The following is a 20847-nucleotide window of genomic DNA, read 5'->3' on the forward strand; positions in this document are numbered from 1 at the left end:
CTTTGAAAACAGAGAAACACTCTTGCTTCATCTTCCACAGATCTCCCTTGAATGCATACTCTTTTAGCTTGAGTATCTCAAGATTTTCTGATCTTCCCAATATTGACATTTGCTCCCAATCTAGCTAGGTGTTTGAAAGAGTTAGCTTATTTAACATTGGTGGAAATTTGAGATGTTTAGGTAGGCGAAGTGGTGGAGCGAGTGCCCCATTCATGAGCTTCAAATTTGTAAGATACCTCAATTTCTGAAGACAATCAAATCTACCCTTTCCCAATACAAGTAAAGCTAATTGACTTCAAATGCTGAATTTCTTTATGTTCGGAATACTGACAATCAATTCTGTCGTGCAACTTTCTCATGATAGTACGGTAAAAGTTTGTAGACTCTTCAAACAATAACATTCTTCTGGTTTAGTAACCTGGTCAGGTAATGATGTCAGAACATTCTTAATTAAATGTCTCAACTCACTCATTTGTCGTATATCTGCTTTGATATGAAGGATAGGTTCAGGTGTCAATTATTAGAGTTTGCATTTTCCAAAAGTTAGAAATGGCGGGAGGAATGATCTTGAAGCTGTCGCATAAAATAACATACTTCAAATGTATCATTTTATCTATATCTCTAGGAAAAGAGCGAAAACTTATGGGTATGACCCTTAAAACTCTAAGCAAATCAAAGGCTCTTATAACTGATGCAAAGTGCCCAGGTTCCATCACCATCTTTGTTGGTGATAAAAATAAGACTGATCTTACATGTGAACCAAGTGATTTTGACACATGAATGTGGGAAACATACAAGGCTTTTAGGCAAAGTACTCAAGGTTTTGTATGAGATTCTTTATAATTTTGTGGACTTCTATCTGAGAAAAGCACTCAAGGTTACTAGGGGTAAAATGTTGATAACTTTGTGGACACGTACCTATTCTTGGACCCTTAGGGAGGGATGGACAAAGTTATAAGACAGTTATAGCTGTCTGTCTTATTCCTTGAAAGCTTATTGTTTGTATTTTGGAATGTTCCCGAAAGGGTTTGAAATCTCAACTGATGAATTGTTTTATCCATGGATCGTCGAGGGATTCATAGAACAAAAGGAAGGAATGAATTTAGAGGATATTGCAGAGGAGTACTTGGAGGATCTCATCAATAGAAATTTAATTATTGTTGAAAAGCGGAATAGTACTATGAAAACATGTAAGATACATGACACATTGCAGGAATTCTGCAAGAAGCATGCAGAAGTTGAAATTTTTTTTCGGAAATAAAATGCAATGATGAAGATACCTTTGAAGCTTTCAGTCCTACAATAACAGATGTCCGTCGCCTTTGCATTTCTTATGAAATTTTCAACTTCATGTGTCAAATCACTTGGTTCACATGTAAGATCAGTCTTATTTTTATCACTAACAAAAATACTGATGAAACCTGGACACTTTGCATCAATTATAAGAACCTTTGATTTGTTTAGGGTTTTAAGGGTTAGACTCATAAGTTTTCGCTATTTTCCTGGAGATATGGATAAAATGATACATTTGAAGTACCTTGTTTTATGTGGCAGCTTCAAGATCATTCCTCTGGCCATTTCTAACATTTGGAAAATGCAAACTCTAATAATTGAGACATCTGAACCTATCATTCATATCAAAGCAGATATACGATAGATGAGTGAGTTGAGACATTTAATTACGAATGTCCCGACATCTTTACCTGACCAGGTTACTAAATCAGAAGAATGTTATTGTTTAACGAGTTTACAAACTTTTGCATTAGTAATATCAGAAAGTTGCACAACAGAATTGATTGCCAGTATTCCGAACATAAAGAAATTCAGCATTTGTTGTCAGTTAGCTTTACTTGTACTGGAAAATGGTGGATTTGATTGTTTTCAGAAGTTGAGGTATCTTACAAGTTTGAAGCTCATGAATGGGGTACTCGCTTCACCACTTCGCTTACATGAACATCTCAAATTTCCAACAATGTTAAATAAGCTAACTCTATCAAACACCCAACTAGATTGGGAGCAGATGTCAATATTGGGAAGATCAGAAAATCTTGAGATACTCAAGCTAAAAGAGTATGCATTCAAGGGAGATCTGTGGAAGATGTAGCAAGAGTGTTTCTCTATTCTCAAAGTTTTGCACATTGTAAATACTGATTTAGTTCAATGGGAGGCTTTTACACATCAGTTCCCCGAGCTCACATGTTTGTACCTGAAGCAATGCACTAGTCTTGAGGGAGTCCCAGAGGGTTTTGCAGACATTGCAAACCTAGACATAATGGAACTGTACCATACTCAAGTAAGATTGTTCCAGGAAGATTGAGTCCCAAAAACAGAAAACCACCCATGGAAGTGGATTTAAGCTTATTATTAGTTCTCTAGAGCAAGGTCAAAGCTCCATTTCTTCAAGCACTACAACGCCCGCTTGACTGGTATTAAATTTTTCTGCATATTCTCATGCCTAATATTTTTACTAATAATATGGATAAGCAGCAAATATTTCATTCGAAGATCTAAATAGAATTTATTATTCCCAAATTGCAGCACCATAAAATAAAATAAAATAAATTTCCTATTGTTTTAGTGAACTGGTATGTGATATAAAGACTTGGCCTGTCCAAATCCTATATTTACTGAACTAACTTCTCATTTATTTTATTGTTCTATTTCTTAGAACTCTGTGGGAATGTGCTCTGTTTTCTAATTGAAATTGACCTTGAGATGTGAATCATGAAAACCTGAAAGATATTCTGTTGTATGAAGAAGAAGAAGTTTTACTTCTTCTTTAGTCCTGCATAATGTGAAAATATGAAACTTTCTTTTGTCTAGTGGTATAATAATCTTCAATAATTGTAATTGATTTTGTTTTTGAAACTTCTTAAATGTTACCATTAAAAGGTAGGAAAGTCATTTTTAAAAAGTTCTGACAAGATAAACAATACAAATCATGCGACCTTGAAATATCTAGCTCATGTATACATATCTGAAGCACATAATTGTATACGCTGCATTTAAGAAAGACTCGGTAATGATTCGCAGGCATAAAACTCAAAGAAAGGTAAATATAATTGGAAATCTCAACATTTTTATGTTCTTGTGAGTTAACTGATGTTTCATGTGAAGATCGAAACCAAGATTTTTCCTTCCTAAATGTCATATATGTGACAGTTGTTTTTTCTTGACTCTCAAGTGTCAACTAGCATAATATCGGTTTTAGTGAACCAGTAGACTGCTCCAAGTTCCTTGTACTTTGATCTGTTTCTTAAAAACTTATGATTGTATGTGTTTTATTAAATTATGCGTTGATCGTGGCAAATTGAAAGATAGGAGGAAAACTCAGAAAACAAATTTTACTAGCAGACAAATTAAACTTCTTTTATCTCCTTTCCTCTTGAAGGCTAGTAGAATGAACTTTTCAAGAATATTGATAACTGATACTAACTTTTGTTTGATAGTTGATAGTATCTTTTCTTTGGAACTTCTGCAATGGTAGGCATACGAGTTAAGGATAGGCAAAACGTCTTCTGAGTTTTCTACGGCCAAAGAATTCCACGAACAAATATTCCAGAATGTGGATAAATGGAGTTTGGATTTGATCTCAAGTTGAGCTTCTGTTGCTTTTGACTTTTATTCAATGTGCCAAGTGCTAGTATCTTTTTGCCTCATTTTGATTTTTATTAGGAGTTGAGATTGACATTGAAAATTTCGTGACAACTTGCTATTACTAATTGGAAATTCCCAACTTCAAGCTCAAGTTTGAATAGCTAAACTGGAAATTGCAGAGTACTGCATTTTGTCTTGTTTTGTGGTGTAAATTTGCGATGATTGTCTTTGATTCAATATTATAGTTCTTGATGGGATTTTCTTGGAAAGTTCTCTAATGCCAATTTAATCGGGATTTAATTTTTTTTTGCATTTACTCATGTTAAATTGTGTTTGTAGTTAAGTGTCAAATAATTTTTGCACACTCTATTTCTTAAACAGTAATATATTCACATCATACCACACTGTTTCTTAATTACACGACTTTTTAATTATAATGAAGGCCCATAATTTTTACTTATTTCACACTTACATTTTCAATTTTTTTCCTCTTATTTTGTTCATCAACTTTATTAACTAACACATCTTTTCGTGATGACAACCAAAAATATACTGTCCGAGAGGTATCAATGCTTGATAATTCTTTTATCATCAACATTTGCATTGATATCTAGATAAATTGCGTTAGTGATCAGTTTAACTTTGTCGTGAAAAAGAAAATTTGCTTAAGGGGATGTTACTGTATTTGTTTGAATTTTACTGTAAAGTTTTAATAATCTTTGCTTTCTAGCAATGAAGTTATAGCTTTAAAATACTCAATCTAAGATAGGAATTAAAATATGCAATGTCTCAACATTCATTTGAGTGTCAAAGAATAGTCATCAGTCTACAAGACCGTAATTAGCCCAATAAATTGTAGATTAAAACTTGGAAAATGTAGATCGGTTTATGATTGAAAATTCGTCTAGTAAAATGTCTAAGAAATTCCAAAAAAGTGGAGGATCTGTATGGATTCAATTAGTTGTATACTGAAGTTGAATTATCGTTGCGTTGTATACTGAAGTTGAATTATCGTTGCTTTCATACACAAACTTCATTACAAAAGTTGTAGTTTCAACATTAATACTAATTAATTCAAGGGATGATTCCGGTCACAATTTCAAATCTTTCAAATAGTTACAGCTATCATCCTAACTTTCATTTGTAGCAACATTGGTGCCAAACCTTTAAACCCTACACGGTGGAAGGACCTTTGGATGATTTCCGTCCAAAGGATCGTTAGTTAACCAGAAAAATTAAGTTTGATAACATGACCAACTAAAAGGGAACAATGGTAACTCTAAATTTTCTCAATAAGATAATCAGAATAATTTAAAAAAGAAAGAAGAAAAGAATAAAATTCATCTTCTTCTTTTCCACCGCACCCACACCACCCCAGCCCAACCAATTCACCTATGCTACTCACCTATGCCCCCACCTGCCAACCTAAAAAAATATGTGTCAATTTTTCATCATCTTTTATTTTATATATTTTTTAACATGTCAATAGTGAATTAATTCAATTATGGCTTGAATAATTTAAGGAATATTGAAATCTTTAGTTGATTTAATGTATTTGTAAAGTAAGAATAGAGAGAGTGTTTGAACAATATTTTGAAAATCGATGCTAACATGAATGAGGTAAAAGGGTCGAAAGGTTGAATAAGGGGGTCGAACCATATGCAATAAAAAAATAAAAAGATATACACAAAAGTAATAAAATACTATAACAATATATATATTTTAACTAATTCAAAGTAAATACAAATTTGTGTTTGCTTGTTAGATTTGTTATTCTACACTTAGTCTCGGCAGTTCAAAAACTAAAAATCACTATGTTAAAATAATTTGCTTTGTCAAATTGAAATCTTTTGAGCTTATATAAAAGGGAGTCTAACATTATTGCGCTAATAATGAAGTAAAATTTTATATTGAATAAATATAAAGATTGAGGTGAACATTACAACTTACTTTACTGGGCCCAAACATTTGGAAAATGGTTTTTGGGCAATTGAACATTTTTTTGTATCCCACATTAGAAGTTTGTTCTACTGTCTGAGGAGGGTGAATTTATAAAAGGAGCAGGTAATCAAAGATTCATCATATATGGGTCTTTGATCAAAGTGCATGAGCTCATTATTGAAGCCAATTCACTGGTTAGTGACTAAATTGACTGGTTTAGTTGTTTTCAAAAGGAATTATTCTAAATGTACATGACCACGTTCAAACTGGAGCGACAAGTGGCACCCCTCATAGGACAAACCCCCCCCCCCACCTATAGCGGGCACCACTTTTTGAATAGGGCCTACGTGACTGTGTTTGTCAGGGACATATCCAGGATTGGATTCAAGACCGAGTTACAAAAATTCAAATCGTGCTAATACACGAAAAACAAAAATTTACACAAAAAAACTGTTTTTACAAGCAAAAAATGAAAAATTCCTTAACCAAAAAAAAAAAAATTTTGGGCCTTATCCCCCTCCCCCAAAAAAAATCCGTCCCTTGTGTTTGTATAGCAAAACTCTTTCAAAATTTTTTGCTATGTTCAGTTAATATTACATGATCCGCCTAACTTTGGGCTCAGTTTTACATATTTTAGAGCATCTACAATTAATGCTCATGTGGATTAATTGTTAGAAATGTTTGCCACATAAGTAAAAATATATAATATTTTGGAACATTCCTCTTCTATGCAATCTAGCAGAGACTTTATCAAGCTAATTTGTCAAAGGAAAAAAGAGACACTATATAGATCTCGTCTAAAATTAGAAGCTCTATTGAACGTGCCAATGTAGTTTTATATTTCATATGCTTTAGAAGTAACTTTGCTTTGCTTTTATTTTACTATTTTTTCCCTAAATTAGTGAGTTGTGATGTAATTCATTAGAGACTAGTTTTGAACTCGAGTATCTATTCATTAGACAAAAATATCTTTTAACTTATATGCTACATAATAGCAATTCATAGAATGCAGTGGAGATACTCTTATACCTACACTTTCTAAGTCTAATTATATATTAATTTCTTTTGGTCATGAGTTCGATTCCCCCTACCAATACTTTCTCGGTCGAGCCTATCGCACGGGGCTTGCTTAGTGCTGTTTACCTGGCTGGCGTGGTTTGCAAGTTATTGCGTTAGCTGGAGAGTTTATCCAATGTGCACTCGAAGAGTAGTGGCTGCCGGTTCCCCCGTCATAAAAATATAAATTATATATTAATTTCTTAAGAATGGACATGAATGCCTGTTTTTTGTGTAAAAGATTGAAAATGAAAGGATTGATAATTTTTAAAAACAGCAAATCATAACTTACTTTTTGAAAATGTAATTTACCCTTAAAAGATCCTAGTTGACCTCTTGATATGGATGGGAAAAAATCGAACGACTTGATCCCCCAAAACCCCCCTTGTGTCCGCCCCTACTGGCGGACTAAAGAACTCCAATTTTTGAAAAGAGATTTTTGGTTCTGACAGAAATAAAACTCCATCTCCTGATAGCTCGAAGAGCTCCCTATCTCTGGCCTTAGATGATCTTCCAGATATAGTAATTAAGGATCTTTTCATGATTACCCTTGGAGACTGTGGAGGTTCTATACTAAGAAAAAGTAATTTGGTAGATATACTACAGCCATATGGTGGCAATGCCAAGGACGAAACTCCATTTAACCAAAATAATACAGAGGCCGAGAAGAATCGTAGAGGCAACAATGATGTGATAGATTTAGTGTTGGACAAATTCGTGCATGAATTATATTTCATAAACCAAAAACACGTGCATGCAAACACGAATAGAGTAATGATTTATTGAAACCATGGTACGTGTATAATAATGAGCAAATCACGAATTATTCAAACGTAGAAAAATGCAGAAATACGAAGGAAATAAAATGAAGCGAGGTATTCAAATGCAAATCTCTTTAAGATGGATTTCACCCCTTGCACGGGTGCTAACAAGATCAAATAGGTTTTCTTATCCCAAAATACAACGCTTCTTCCAAAATTCATATAGCACAATATTGATTTTGCCGGACAAACCAACGCTTGACCGTATATTTTAGAATGGAAAATATAAAACACAAAACTTGTTGTGGAAACTCTCTTAAAAGATCTTCAAATCGGTGATTTCCCGGCTCAGTCCAACGCACATTTCTCAATCAACAACCAGTCCAATCGGGTCCAAACCACAACCAATTGATTCACCTTGGTTGCTATTCAATTTTATCCACGTAGGACAAGAAAGGATGATGATTTGTGGCCACAAAGGCTAGGAGAAGACACCATAAAAGTATACTACGAAGGAACCACCAATTGTACACGTTATACAAGCGTTCTGGATACTTCTGAACACTTTTTTTCTCACACAAAGGGGGGCAGCCGGGATTCACTTTTTCTTCTCTCTAAATCTCACAATCATCATTAGAAAGTGGCTAAGGTTATAGCCAAATATATACATTAGGATTAGGTTTTAAGTTGGGCCATTAAAGGGGTAAACGGGCCAAGATTCAAGCCATCCATAAGGAAATACAATTGGACTGGGTGTAACTCATGGACTTGGTTGTTGGACTTATTTCATTCATCGGCCTATGCCTATGAAATAATATTAACTCACGTTAACATCATAACCTGAGATTTATTGGGTATCAAAAACCCAACAGATCTCTACCTTGATGCCCAATAAATCTACAAGCAAGCAAAACACACATTTAACACTTGCATAATCAAGGTAACCAATAAAATTGGATCACAGACTTTACCTCGTGTTTCCAATTTGAAACACATACCATATCTGCTTCATGTACTCACTGGGGCTAAGGTGAAAAAATACCCAAGTAGAAGCAAATATTTAACAGTAAACAATCAAGAGCAAATTCACGTGCGATGACGATATAATTTAGGATAATACATACAGATCTTTTCAGAAACACGTTCACATAGAACCATAGACTAACACCAAGTCAATCAAACCACGGTCAACCCCATATGCAACACATGCATAAATGACCCTAAGAAAAGATCTCACCACATTTATTCTATCCCATTCCGTGTTGCTCACACCTCGAGAATACATATCTCCTCTCATCGCCCACTAAATTTACTAGACATATCACTCAATTCATGTTTAACTGACAAGTCACAATAGATCCTAAGTCCATGGGATAATCCTTTATCTCCACATTACTTCTCCCGACCTACGTGGATAATGGGTCTCCACCTAACAGAAATGATAGAAGTGCCTCTCTCACACTCCACCTGATCAGGGTCTCTTTCACAGATAAAAAGATTCTACACATTTGATCACATCTCCACTCATGATCCAAATGTCACATTCCACATCCTCGGTACAAACCACCATGTACCTCTAGGCATCTATACTCCGTCTTACCAAAAGACACACAACACACTGCTAATGTATCATAACCCACTATACATGCAAGCAATTACATCAAATAATCTTATTGTCTCAAATTCATGCAAATGCACATATCAAACACATTGAAATGTAGCAGATAATCATGTAACGAAATTTAGACAATCACACACATGCAGAAAGGATTACACACAGATGCAATGTAAGAACCTGGTTTATTCTCTCAATAAATTTCACTAGGATCATTACTCAACCCTAAAGTCACATTCGTCTTGTCTCTATCCTCATCTTTTTTTTTATTATCATCCTAGGACAATCTCTTTCAACTATACCCAAATTTTACCACAGTTAAAATATATTTTATTTTTCGTACTTGCCTTAGACCTATACATGCCAACAATACCAAATAATGACCACAAGCAAAGTATTGACACATAATTCATACAGAATAATCAAGTAATCTTCCTAAGATCACATGCAATTCTATCGGTGTAGAAAAATTGGTGACGAATTCACATAGAATTTAAGACAATTAATTAACATGTAATTCCTAGGTCTAACAACAAGCAATGGTTACCTCAAACCAAATGTCACCTTACACGATGACTTCTAATGCAAAAAATAAATAATTAACCTACACATTAATTTTAACTGCAATAATAAAAAGCAAAGAATACGATACCGAGTGGACCACGTCTGTATGTCTGTAAATATCGAGAGACGTGAATTCACCACTTTAGGACTATCACTATTTATCCTAAAGTCACCAGCAACCAGAGCAACACGAAAACAACACTCGACACCCGAACGTCCAAGGGCAAAATCGTCCAACTTTCACTGTGTTGCTCAAAACTAAAATTCGACAACACCGCAGGATCCATCTCGTCATGGGGAAGATTCTGTCTGAAGACCACTTCGTCGGAATGGGACGAACGCCCCCTCACGCGCCTGGTCGGCGTACCTACGCTCCGGCACTGGCGATCTATGCGCCGACGACCTGTCACCCTTCCGGCTTCGTTTCTTCCTGCACAGTCCACCGGTGGTGTCTATTTTACCAAACTCCTTTTGGTTTCACCAAGAAAGTCAAAACAGATCCGGTTGAAATTTGAAAAAACTGGACAGTTTTTGCCTCTGATATTTAGATCCGTTTTCGACCACTCTCAGCTCGACTTTAGCCCCAAAAATCACAGATTTATTAACAACACAAGCTCTGATACCAATTGTTGCGAAAGATTTCTTGAAAGATCTTCAAATCGGTGATTTTCGAGCTCAGTCTAACGCACATTTCTCAACCAACAACCAGTCCAATCAGCTCCAAACCACAATCAATTGATTCACCTTGGTTGCTATTCAATCTTACTCACGTAAGACAAGAAATGATGATGATTTGTGGCCACAAAAGTTAGGAGAAGACACCACAAAGGTATACTACGAAGGAACTACCAATTGCACACGTTATACAAGCGTTCTGAACACTCTTTTTCTCACACAAAGGGGGGCAGCCGGGATTCATTTTTTCTTCTCTCAAAATCACACAATCATCATTAAAAAGTGGCTAGAGTTATAGCCAAATATATACTCTAGGGTTAGGCTTTTAGTTGGGCCATTAAAGGGGTAAACGTGCCAAGATTCAAGCCATCCATAACGAAATACAATTGGGCTGGGTGTAACTCATGGACTTGATTGTTGGACTTATTTCATTCATCAGCCTATGCCTATGAAATAATATTAACCCACGTTAACATCATAGCCCGAAATTTATTGGGTATCAAAAACCCAACAAAACTAAAATACTTTAGAAATTATTCTAACAGAATTTGGAAAAAGAAAGAATTAGAAATAAACTATTTGAAATTAATTTGGAGTAGGAAAAAATGGAACTAAGGTAGTGTTTGATTCCACCATTTTTCCATGGAAAATGAAATTTGAATTCCATTCTAACTTTTAGGTGTTTGATTATCCAAAATTTTCCATATAATTCAAATTCCCACTTTTTTGCTATGTCAGCATTTTCCATCAATTCAAGGAATACTGTAGCACTTTTTTATTTTTATTTTTTTTCGATTTTTAATTTTTTAATTTTTTGCAATGGAAACAAATTCTAAAAATTATTGTAAAAAAATATTTTCCTTTAACTGATAATTTTTATGTAAAATAAAGTCAAAAGAACACCAAAAAATATATTATTTTCTTGAATTATTTTTATTTTTATTTTTTGGCAATGGCAACAAATTTCGTCCCCAATACCAGTAAATTCTATCCCTTTAATTAATAATTTTCATGTAAAACAAAGCCAAACGAATACCAAAAAATACTTTTATTTCAACATTTTTCACGTGAAAAATTATACCAATCAAACGCAATAATTTACGATTCCCAAAAAAATAATTTCTAGGCAATTCAATTTCTTGAAATTCATTTTTTTCCACCCAAATTCCATCTTTATTTATAGATTTGTTTGTCTCTTCGAAGGGTCTTGTCTTACGGCCAAATTAATTCCAACCATTAGATGACACCGTTTCAAAATTGATGGTCTAGATTGCACTTTATCAAAATGTCACATCCATTTGAAACAACTTTTTAATATACACCATTTACATTTGAAGAGTCGTGTTCAATCGATGCACCTATTGGAGACTTATTCGAATTTACTAAAAACAATACCAATTATTCCAACATGTAGAACCCAGAACCAAGAAAAATAAGAGAACTACTGTTGATTGGGGTATGCTTGGTGTAAGTCCTTTGACACGAAGTAAACCTAGTTTGAAACAGTAAGAAAGACATGTTGACTAATGATTTTCATTTAATAAGTTATTTCTTTGATAGTGAGGTTCAGGAATATTAATTTCGGATTAGAGAACAATCTTGTTTGAAGGGAATGTGCAAATTCAGAAGGAATCAAAGTTACTCGTTAATATTTCAAAAAGATAACAAAAACCTCATCCAACCGGTGAAGAAACATAGCCTTAAATAAGTCAAAGGAGGTAACACAAAAATAAGAATTTAAAGAAGTAAAATAGTCAATTTGTTGTCCTTAAAAAAGTGACATACACATATACTTCGAATTTCAAAACTTTGTTGTCTAGTTTAGCTTTTGTGAAAAAGATAAGAACGCAACATTTATTTAATTGATGGAATTACATACCAATTACAACAATACACTGTTTCTTATAAGAGCATATTATAGAGATTTTCAATTTTTAAAGTTTATATTCTACAATTTAGATAGTTAAAAAAATTTAAGTACTCCAACGACTCTTTATATTTAACACTTAATTTTACTATCCCTGAAAATTATTTATTGTTTTTCCTATATTTTTATTTTTACTAACTTCCCTCCAAATTATTAAATTATTTTTCCTCCATTGAAAATTGAAATACTTTAAATATATTTAATTATAGAGAGTTGGTATAAATCTCCAAATTTGGATAGTTAAACTTATTCTCTAAATTAAATTGTTAATTTAAAAATTCTTTTGGAGCATAATTTTAAGGATTGATTCTTAAAATAAAGAGTCTCTTGAAGATATTTTAAGAGCTTAAAGTAGCAATATTAAAAGATGTTATAGTAGTAATTGAACTCAAAAGTGATATGATACTTTTCAACGGCTAACTCTTAAAAAAAAAAAAGTGATATTTATGTCACTTTTAAATTCCAACACATTAATTCATATTCAAGACAAATAAAAAGCTATATTATATCACTTTTTAATGTAAAGCAAATTTTGAATTCATATTCGTATTTAAATTTTCACAAAGGCCTTGAATACGTTTTTTTAATAATCCAAAAAGAATTCAAATGAGATAGCTAGTATGCGACTTTCTTTAAAAAAGTAACATAGCATGTCACTTTCAAATTTCAATACCTTAATTCATATGCAAAGACAAACACATCTTCGACTAAGATTAATTCATTAAAAAATGACATAGCATGTTATGCTACTTTTTAATTAAATAAGACACAATCAATTTCTACTAGAACGATAGATTTTTGGTTAAGCTTTCAATTTGCTTATAAGAATTTCATTTAGATGTTAATTTATTTTATATTATGTTGAATGTGAATTAAGCTTTCATGATAAAGAAAGTAATATTGTACAATTAAAAACATACAAATGTGATTTTCTTTTTTATTATTGTTAAAAAGTGACATTGTATTCAATTAAAATGTAGCATGAAATTTTTTAATTAACACTTAACTTTACACAGTAATTATTATTATTATTATTATTATTATTATTATTTAGTTTTCGAAACACGTTTCATATGATTTTTCAAGAATCCTGATTCTAAAGGTATTTCTACAAGTTACCCTTTATAAAATTGGACGCATCTTTCAAAAAGCAATTTAGTGCATGATATATTCAAAGTTAAAATAGGTAAATAAACAGGAAGTTAATCGGCAATTAAGACCTTCATCCCATCCCCACATAATCCGTTATGGGGGAAGGAATATGACGGTGAATCCCCAGCGGAGAGGGGTTGGGACATGGATGCATGAAAATTACCTGTGAAGCTATATATATGTACACACGCGCACACACAAACAAGCCCATAATGTAATAATATTGAAAATTTGACCATTTCTTACTGTTATTTCCTACACTCTAAAGCCAACAAAAATCACTTCTTATATTTTCAATTAAATTTAAACTGACTTTTTCCTGTAAAAGTACAAAGATTTTTACTCTGCTTATCCTAACTAATTTTGTACGTGGAATTTGTAATTTTTGCTTAGGAAAAAAGAGAAAAAGAACTGAATTGACTTAGTTCAGACAATTTTTATCAGAAAAAAAATGATAATTCTTTCAAACCTCGAATTCAAAAGGTCAGAAATGGATTCTGGCACTAGTTTTGAATTTACGAGAGGATTAAAACGAATTGGTGATCTGACTGAATATGAGGTAATTTGTATCCGTCAGCATAAAAAGAAAATATACTTATGATTAGATAAACCTTGGTCGTCATTTCCTCCTATAATAACGTCAGATGTTATTGTCCACATCTTCACTATTAAATTGCAAACTTTTTTATAAACCCATTGCAAGTGTATATTGAAACATAGAGCTCAATAATAGCAATAAATGTCTTTCCCTATAAACATACATGTCGGTTCTACTCTTATAGATGACATAATCGTGTCAAAAGAGCATCAAGTCCAAAAAGAAGCGCAAAATTATTAAGGCTGAACTTAAAACCATAAGATTATCATTCGATATTCCTTGTCAATATCATTGTTCGTCTTAGGCAACCAAAAAAGCAACTCCAAATTTCAACGAAGAGACAGAAGCAAGATTGAGAAACAAGAAACTTGGACGTTCTACCATTTATATACATCACCAGTTCAGACTGTTCAGTATACCAATATTGAAGACGCCATTGTGGTGCTATAATCTGGGAAGATAACTCTTATCTGGATCTTCACATGAAATATTTGCCATTCAGATTGAAATAGCTATAGAAATATCAAGGCAGGAAAACAAGAAAATAAATTTGTTACCTGGAGCAATTTTTACATTGAACAAATAGAGATCATTGATCATCTGCTGAAGGAAAAATTGAAAGCTTGAATCCAGTGCCTTTGTTTTTTTTTTCTTTTCTTGCATCCTTTGCTTATGTTGCTGAATTTTCCTGGCAGAAGCAGCCGCTTATTTGTTGGTACCGTACAAGTCAATTACATGGAGATTTGAAATGTGTGCCAGGCACAATGGAACTGCTTCGAGCTGTGGCCAGAATTTAAAATATAGACACCTGAGTCTTGATAGGTGATTAGCAGAAGTATGCCCAGAAAAAATTTGTACGTTCAATATACAATATATTGAGATTACAGAAACCTCTATTCTCTGTCTGCCACCGCTCTCCCCTGAACGCATTATTTTTGAACTTGAGAATCTCAAGATTTTCCAACATTCCCAGTGTAGACATGTGATCCCAATCAATCAGAGTGCCTGATAGTGTTAGCTTCTTTAGCTTTGGTGGAAATGAGCCAGCTTGCGGCAGGACAAATTTTCCAGATAATACAAATACATCATTTTGTAGCTTCAATTTTTTGAGATAATTCAAGTTGCACAGACAATCGAATCCACCTTTGACCTCATCCTTCAGAAGATCATTTAATCTGCCACAAATACCCAATTTTCTTAGCTCGGAAGCTTTGGCAAAGATATCTTCTATACAACTTTCAGTTTCTAGATTAGTAAGTGTTTGTAGACTTCCATGGATCAAAGAATCGTGGTTTCCTGTTTTGGCAAGGTGGACTGGCATAGATGTGGGCACATTAGTAATTATTTGACGTAATTCGGCATCTTCCTTATATCTGCGTCGATTACAAGAGTGAGTAATCTAGACTTAATATCAAGAGTTTGCATGTTCCAGAGTTTGGAAATGGCTGCAGGAATGATCTTGATATCGCCGCATAGAACAAGATACCTCAAATGAATCAGTTGACTGACATTAACAGGAAAAGGATTATATTCGAAGGTTAAAACACTAAACACAAAAACCCTGACCAATTCAATGGCTCCAGCAAAGGAAGACATTAGCTCAGGTTTCAAGCAAATTATTCTGTTGGGCTGTGATGCCCAATGGCCTTTTCTGGGCTATGATGACAAAACGGGCTAAAGTCCAATTACTGGTTTTATTATGACTAGTCTCTTGCCCAATAACTTGACCCGGTCCACCATGGCCCAAAAGGTTTAAAACGTGTTTCTGAGGCGAGGCATTTTTAACGCAGCCAGTAAACACGCCTTCTTCAGTTTTCTTTGGAGCCCCTGACCGTTAAATGAAACCTTGATCAATGGTTGTTTTTGTGGGTATAAATATATTGATCTCTTGCCCTAATCAGCTGGAATGTCATTTTCTTTTCTTGAGCAACAGCCTGAGACTTTGAGACTCTTCCAAAACCCTTCTTCTTCTTCGTGAACTTCCAATCTCTGATTGGATTTGATTTCTTAGTGAATCTTCTGTGTGAAACTGAAACACTAAGTGATTTGAAGGGACTAGTGTGTGATTTTACCCTTGTGATTTCCTTTAATCTGATAAAGGAAAACCTTAGGGTTGGGGGGATCGTGTGGGTCAAACAGACAGGTACAATCCTGTGTTTTTCATGAGTCTGAGCCCTATATATGAAAGGATCTTCATTTGATGCCTTTTGGTCTGAGTTTCTTCGAACTGCTGGAGGAATAATATTTCTGGAATATTTTTCTTGTAACTCATTCTTGATTGTTTAGTATATTTGTGCTCATATCTTGGTGTAACAGTGGTATCAGAGCCTTCGACTGGCTGGTGTGGGTGAATCGAACCACGTTCTTGCGAAATACTGTAGATCTGTGACTGGAGTCGTTCGATCTTGGGTATTGTGGACTGTCGGCTTCGTGAAATCTGTGGTGGTCAAGTGAAACGACCACCACTGTGGTTTAATTCTTTGAACCCCATTTTTTTCTGCCTGATTTCTTGTTATTTGTCTTAGTTGACTAATAATGTTTTCCTAATTGTTTTTTGCATGTGGACCTGTGTGATTAGCGTTAATCTGCCTATACTTGTCTGTCAATCAGTATTGCAGTATACTTGTAAATTGTTTCTGATTCTTGTTGTGCTGAAATATTATAACAATACTTGTGATTGTTTTGTTCTCATTTTTTGTATTAATATCTCTCTCAATTTCTTTTGTATCAACAAAACCCTCTACCCTTCACCCATTCCTTAACCTGAGATCTTGAGTCTCACGGAATCCTAGTAGGGTTGGGTAGTTGATCTTTAAGCTTTGTGTTGGATACAGTGTGTATGTTAAAGTTGTTATTTCCGCACTTACACATATTTTGCTGCCTTGCTTGTAATAGTAAAATTCTCTGCTTCTTATCTGCTTGTTGTGATCAAAACAGTATTGCTAAGTGTGACCTGTTTGATCTATAAAATGACCACCACTAGCTTTGAAGATCTTGAGTCTCACGGAATCCTAGTAGGGTTGGGTAGTTGATCTTTAAGCTTTGTGTTGGATACAGTGTGTATGTTAAAGTTGTTATTTCCGCACTTACACATATTTTGCTGCCTTGCTTGTAATAGTAAAATTCTCTGCTTCTTATCTGCTTGTTGTGATCAAAACAGTATTGCTAAGTGTGACCTGTTTGATCTATAAAATGACCACCACTAGCTTTGATCTTGGGGTCTTTAATGGGAAGGGAGATTTTCCTATATGGCAACAAAAAATGAGAGGGGTTTTAGTACAACAGAAAGTCTCTAAGGCTATAACTGGAGAGTTTCCTGAAACAATGACACAAAAACAGAGAACTGAATCAGATGATTTAGCCTATACCTCAATTATTCTCCACCTGTCTGACCAAGTGTTAAGAAAAGTAGGAAAATTAGAAAGTGCTAAGGCCCTATGGGAGAAGTTAGAGGAGCTGTACTTAGTGAAGTCTTTACCTAATAAGCTCTTCCTTCTAGAAAGGTTTTTTAGTTTTAAGATTGATCCAACCAAAGACCTGGATGATAATCTTGATACCTTCAATAAACTGGTACAAGATATCACCAATGCAGGGGATAAAATTTCTGAGAATATAAAGCAGTAATACTTCTTAATGCCATACCAGAGGCATATAGGGATGTCAAATCTGCCATTAAGTATGGTAGAGATACTTTGACTCCTGAAGTTGTTATAAATTCCATAAGAAGTAAAGAACTGGAACTTAAAACTGAAAGATAAGAGAATGAATCTGAGATTTTGTTCATGAGAGGAAGACAACCAAATAGGCAAAATAATAACTATCCAAATCAAAATCATTCAGGAAACAGTAACAGAAAGAAATTCAGGAGTAAATCAAGATCTAAATCAAAATCTAGAAATAACAGAAAGTGCTATGGCTGTGGTAAGCTCGGTCATTACATAAAAGACTGCTATAACAAGAAAATTGAACCTAAAGAGAAGAATGTTGATGAGGGGAATGTAGTTGAGCCTGCTGAGCCTAATACAGTTGATGTATATGTGGTGGCTCAGCAACCTGACCTGGAAGTGGCTAATTATGCCCACAACAGATATGTACATGAGTGGATTTTGGACTCAGGCTGCACCTTTCATATTACACATGAAAGGGCCTGGCTTCAAGATTTTAAAAAGCTAGCTGGTGGTGAAGTGGTGATGGGGAATAATATTGCCTGCAGAGTTGAAGGCTAAGGAAATGTGACCCTAAAATTTGAAAATGGATACATGTATACCCTAGAGAGAGTGAGGACTATTTCCCCATTGGAATATGTCCACTCTGATTTGTGGGGTCCAGCCTCCGCAACTACCCAAGGGAAGAAATAAGTATTTCCTTTCAATAATAGATGAATTTTCAAGAAAAGTGTGGGTATTTCTACTAAAACACAAATCTGAAACTTTTGAAAAGTTTAAGAGCTGGAAAGTCCTTATTGAAAATCAAATGTCTACAAAGATCAAAATTTTGAGAACTGATAATGGACTTAAATTTTGCAACTCAGAATTTGATAAATTTTGTGAACAAAATGGAATCCTAAAATACAAAACTGTCCCATACACTCCCCAACAAAATGAGGTGGTTCAGAGAATGAATAGGACATTGTTGGATAAGGTCAGGTGTATGATGGTGGGATCTGGAGATCCTAAGGTGTTGTGGAGGGGGAGGCTGTTGTGACAGCCACATATATAGTGAATAGAACCCCTTCTAGTGCTTTGGAAGGAAAGATACCTGAAGAGAAGTAGTCTGGGAAACTACCAGACTATTCCTACCTTAGAATTTTTGGGTGTACAGTTTACTGTCACCGGAATTTGGGGAAATTAGACCCAGGGGCTCAGAAATGTGTGTTCTTAGGTTATCCTGAAGGAATTAAAGGCTATAGGTTATGGACTAGAGGTCATGGGGGATATAAAATGATAACAAGTAGATATGTTTACCTTCAATGAGGAAGAGATGCTCTGTTTAGAAAAACAAATGTCTGCAGACCCTGAAAACCCAAATGTGATAAGATTTCAGGTGGAGTTGGGATCTCAAACAGATTCTGTTTCTAATAATATGGAAGAAAATGAACCTACACTACCTCAGACTTAGACTGAATCAGAACATTCAGGTGTGCGGAACATGAACAAACTGAAATGAATGATCCCAATCAATAAAGTGATCTTAGTGACTATCAATTAATTAGGGATAGGCCTAGAAGGAACATAAGAGAACCTACAAGATATGAAGACTATCTATCCTATTCTGTCATGTCTTATAATGATCTAGCCTATAAGGAACCCAAGACCTATAATGAAGCCATGAGTTACAACCAGTCTGGTAAGTGGGAAGCTGCCATAAGAGAAGAGATGAGCTCTTTAATGAAAAATAAAACTTGGGATCTTGTGCTTAGACCCAAAAATAAATCCATAGTTGATCGTAAATGGATTTATAAGGTGAAAGAAGGCAGTTCAGATAATGAGCCTGTAAGATTTAAAGCAAGATTAGTTGCTAAAGGGTTTACACAAAAACAAGGTGTGGATTACAATGAGATATTTTCACGTGTTGTAAAATATACAACTATTAGAGTCCTACTTGCATTAGTTGCACATCACAATTGGGAATTAGAACAAATGGATATAAAAACAGCTTTCTTACATGGTGATTTAGATGAGACAATTTAAATGCCACAACCCGAAGGTTTTGTGAATAAATCTAAATCTGACTTTGTGTGCTTACTTAAGAAATCCTTATATGGTTTAAAACAGTCCCCTAGATAATGGTATAAAAGGTTTGATAATTTTGTTATGACTGTTGGTTTTGTAAGAAGCTCTTATGATCATTGCCTTTACTTTTTTGAAGAAAATTCTGATTCTTTAATATCTATTTTTCTGTTACTTTATGTTGATGACATGCTGTTAATTGGGCCTGATTTAAAACAGATAAATAATATTAAAGAGACTTTTGGAGTTGAGTTTGAAATGAAAAATCTGGGGCATGCTAAAAGAATATTGGGAATGGATATACTTAGAAAAAGAGCACAATCCACTTTGATTTTGAAACAATCAGCTTACATAGAAAAAGTCTTACCTAAGTTTTCCATGCATGAATCAAAATTTGTGTCTTTGCCTTTAGCTAGTCATTTCAAATTAAGTAAAGAGCAATGTCCAATTGATGAATCAGATATAAGGTACAAGGAAAAGGTTCCATATGCTAATGCTGTAGGGCCTATAATGTATACCATGGACTGTACCAGACCTGATGTGACTCATGCAATCAGCACTTTAAGTAGGTTTATGGCTAATCCTGATCCCGAACATTGGGAAGCACTTAAGTGGCTACTTAGATACTTAAAAGACACATCTAGCTTAGGATTAGTGTTTAAAAAATGTAATGAAGGAATAATGCTTAAAGGCTTTGTGGATGCTGATTTTGCTGGTAATAGGGACAATAGAAAGTCCACTTCTACCTATATGTTTACACTTTGTGGTACCTGTGTGAGTTGGAAGTCTCAATTGCAGCCTATAGTTGCTTTATCAACCACAGAGGCTGAGTATGTTGCTGCCACAGAAGCTGTAAAGGAAGCTTTGTGGCTTAAGGGACTGTTATCTGAAATTAGAATGTTAAATGAACCTGTTGTTGTATATTATAATAGCCAAAGTGCAATACACCTGTGTAAGAATCCTGTTTTTCATGAAAGAACTAAACACATAGATGTAAAGTTGCATTTTATTAGGGATAGCGTCTCAAATGAATCTATTCTTCTTGAAAAAATTCCTACACAGTATAATCCATCAAACATGGGGACAAAGGTATTGCCTCTTTCTAAGTTTAAATCATGTTTAGCACTTTTGAATATTGATACGGGTTAATTTTTCAATGCAGGTACAACTCGGTATCAATTGGAGAGCTGCAAGTGTTCAGAAATCCCATTGGCATCAAGGTGGAGGTTGTT

This window comes from Olea europaea, chromosome 20, assembly GCF_002742605.1.
Source record: "Olea europaea var. sylvestris chromosome 20, O_europaea_v1, whole genome shotgun sequence".
In the NCBI taxonomy this organism is placed as follows: Eukaryota; Viridiplantae; Streptophyta; class Magnoliopsida; order Lamiales; family Oleaceae; genus Olea; species Olea europaea.